General features: G+C 40.9%; 1 non-coding gene across 1 annotated transcript; it reads right to left on the reverse strand.

The window, feature by feature from the left end:
• Positions 1 to 591: 591 nt before the first annotated feature.
• On the reverse strand, positions 592 to 663 carry trnam-cau (transfer RNA methionine (anticodon CAU)). Its single transcript has one exon. It is a non-coding gene; the product is annotated as a tRNA-Met (tRNA).
• Between the last annotated feature and the right edge of the window lie 3,214 nt (positions 664 to 3,877).

Consider the following 3,877-nt stretch of genomic DNA (forward strand, 5'->3'; position numbering starts at 1 on the left):
ATGAGCTGCGATCAAATGACAGGTTCGCAACATTTTAGAAGACACACATAAATTTACAAAACATAAACTTACAAAACATTGCAATATTGCATGTTCTTGTGGAATATAGTGAGTGGGTGTGCCAAGTGTGTATAGCCTATACATGTTGCGAACAGACGTGTTGATGAAGCAACTAAACTATTGAAAAGTTACCGTTATAAAATGCAAGCAATTAATTTAACTTCTACAGGCTTTCTCTGCTGACGACGAAAGAGGACGTTCTGAACCCACGTTCATAATTGGTATGATTACGCACAATATTTATTCATAACCTATCCAATAGTATTTGCATACTTTAGCATTGATTTGCATGTGTTGTATAATGTGTCGTCCTTGTAGTTGTTCAGCGAGMTTTTTGTATTGCGCTCTACTTTTTTTACGATCTTGGTTTTTCGGAAAATGAAATTRAGGTTGTTTTGTGATAGTGAGAAGCTTTTTGTATTAGGATTACATTTGACATTAACACTTACTGTTATAGTTTACTCACTTTAATGAGTATGCTACGTTCTATAAAGTAGGTCTACTATAAATTGAGGGGGCAAAAATCACTTTTAGCAGAGGATGGTTTCGATCCATCGACCTCTGGGTTATGGGCCCAGCACGCTTCCGCTGCGCCACTCTGCTATGGCGAAAGCATGGTCAATTAAAGATAATATGGCTGGTCTGTATGTATCGCGCCCCCACTGGTCCACAATCTTTTGACAGCTCTTTGCATTGGGTAGTCTAGTCTCATTGTCACACTCCATTTCGCTATACGCCAACTCACAACATGAACTGATTAAGTACATTTCTAACCTTAATTTAATTTCAAACCTTAAAAGTCAWCAGACCTACACAATGTGCATTTCAATGTAGTGAATAGTAGACTATAGACCAGGGGACATTTTGCACAGACTAATAATATACAGTATGACTAGTGCTATGCCCTATGGTGACTTAATTGATGGTATGGCCAAAATGTATGTCATTTGAGTGAAATGATATGTGTTTAGTTTTATGCCAGTCTGATTCATAGCCCCCCATGAGGCCAGTCTGGTAGGAGTTGCTGATCCCTGCTGGGATTTCTGTCTGTCTGACTGTCTGTCTGAACCAAATAGCCTTGCTAGACATCCTGTCAGACTCAGGTCTGAACAAATCGGGTGCACTTAGTTGGATGTAGCCTACATAAGGTGCATTTTCTATTTATACATTCTGTCTAAACGACTAAGGCCTTAACTTGTAGAATGGTGACGACTGGCTGAGTAACCTTAAGTAGTTACATGGTCCTCTAAACCTATAGAGCTTCAACTACTGTATTTACACAGTATGTGTGAGAAGTGCTTAAACAAGGCTTATATTTGTGTTTATTTAAAGTGCTAAAAATGCACTGGTCAGACGAGTGGCGCTGAAACGAGACGTTACCGTCTCCCAAGTGGACAGAACGTCCAGATAAAAAGCTAGACCATTTAGATGAGGATTGGAGTTATCTTGCTTCCCATGTTTCCTCCTCCACCAAATTCAATCTCAGCATCTCTGCTCCCATGGTCTGGTCTCTAAATCAATGTCTCTCTCTGGACATTCAGGCTCTATATGATTGGGCTGTTATTCAAATCGTAAAACTGTCAAACTGCTGAACTTTAATAACAGTGTGGTGAGACATAACACTACGCTACATCCAGTGGGTGCTTGGGTCCTTAGGTTTTGACCTGTGAACATTCTCTGATCTAGAGGCTGCCCTAAGGAATGCATTCCAGGGACACAAACAGAAAAGGCCCCCATTATATTAGGCTTGATCTGGATTACAGGTGATCCAAGAGATCACATTCACACACACACACACACACACCATCCATGGCTAATAGCACAACTGTACAGAACTTTTTCTATTTCATGAACATAATCCTCATACCCAGCTCCCTTCCGCATTTGCACGTTCTAGGGTGGACCATTCTGGGGTTAAGTGGTGGGGTGGCACAGGCCCCTGGCTGGCTTGGCTATAGTCATTTGCTCATCAAAAAGGGTGAGAAGGAGAGTTGTGCATGCTAGTTGTGAGTCGTGCCGTTGTGCATGCTACCAGCTTTGGGACACAATGGCCCTACTGTTCTGTAATCATTTATTACTGGATACCTAATCATTTTCCCCCTACACACTGTGCAGTTGTATGATTATGAGATAATTATTGTGTGAAATAGTGAACTAGAGCCAATTCTCTTCCCATCTATTTTGCAGGGGATTGTTTGCATATGATGGCATCACAAACAACCTCAAGCTGTCGGATTCTGGGGGTAAGCATGAATGACCGAAAACCTATGATCTGCCCTCTTATGACCACTAGGAAATCAACACAAGTCATATCTCTCTGACTTGAACTGCCGCACATAGGCCTACATGAGCTCATGCATTTGATTTATTTATATTCTCCTCTTAAAAACCACAGGTACAAACTTTGTGCAGGTACAAATGTCTAAATACAAAAATACCATCTCCCTCTCTTTCTGCAGCAGGTGATGTGTCTGACCTGGCAGGAAGGTTCCACCCCAGTCGTCCCCTCTGCGGGTTCTGCAGGGTAAGCACAGACGGCACAGGACACTGCATTGTTCTCATTGCCTGGGTGAGCTATGGATGACAATCAAATCATTTCTAGCTCATTACTTAATCAGTCACACACACACACGTGAAGTTCAAACGCTCTTCGAGTAAATCTAAGGCTGGGCCTTTATGAGAAAACATCTAAAACAAGGCAAGCAAGGTAACAAGAATATTTATTGATGATGATGATGWAAATACATTTTCCTGCCTGGTTTTTGTAGGTGGGGGACGAGGTGGATGAGTTTCGACAGGGGGAGTGTGCCAGCCATGTTCCTGCCATCAGGGCTTTCTTCAAGGTAAAACACAGAACATTAGAGACCCACAACAACACAGTAAAAACTGAGACTGGAGTAGTTCAATATAGCTCCATTGGCATTTACTGTAATAAGCTTATTATTATACATTATGTAAATGAAAGGGATCAGTAGCCCAGTTGATATTTACATTTTATTACCATATGAAACATGACTCAATTGACGATAAGAGAATCTTGAAAACACATGACAGACTTTTTTATGTACAACCTTTTGATATGTTGATGTCTTCATAATCGTATTTATTTGACATTTAAGTCAGAAATGTAATCTCTTTTACTTTGTCTATCTCTCACTCTCTCAAATCAAATCAAATCAAATTTTATTGGTCACATACACATGGTTAGCAGATGTTAATGCGAGTGTAGTGAAATGCTTGTGCTTCTAGTTCCGARTATGCAGTAATATCTAACAAGTAATCAAATAAATTCACAACAACTACCTTATACACACAAATGTAAAGGGATGAATAGATTATGTACATATAAATATATGGATGAACGATGGCGTGCGGCATAGGCAAGATGCAGTAGACGGTATAGAATACAGTATATACATATGAGATGAGTAATGTAGGATATGTAAACATTATTAAAGTGGCGTTATTTAAAGTGACTAGTGATACCTTTATTAAGTCCATTTATTTAAGTGGCCAGAGATTTGAGTTTGTATGTTGGCAGCAGCCTCTCTATGTTAGTGATGGCTGTTTAACAGTCTGATGGCCTTGAGATAGAAGCTGTTTTTCAGTCTCTCGGTCCCAGCTTTGATGCACCTGTACTGACCTCACCTTCTGGATGGTAGCGGTGTGAACAGGCAGTGGCTTGGGCGGTTGTTGTCCTTGATGATCTTTTTGGCCTTCCTGTGACATCGGGTGCTGTAGATGTCCTGGAGGGCAGATAGTTTGRCACCGGTGATGCGCTGTGCAGACCGCACTACCCTCTGGAGAGCCTTGTGGT

Source organism: Salvelinus sp. IW2-2015, linkage group LG5 (genome assembly GCF_002910315.2).
Source record: "Salvelinus sp. IW2-2015 linkage group LG5, ASM291031v2, whole genome shotgun sequence".
Lineage (NCBI taxonomy): Eukaryota > Metazoa > Chordata > Actinopteri > Salmoniformes > Salmonidae > Salvelinus > Salvelinus sp. IW2-2015.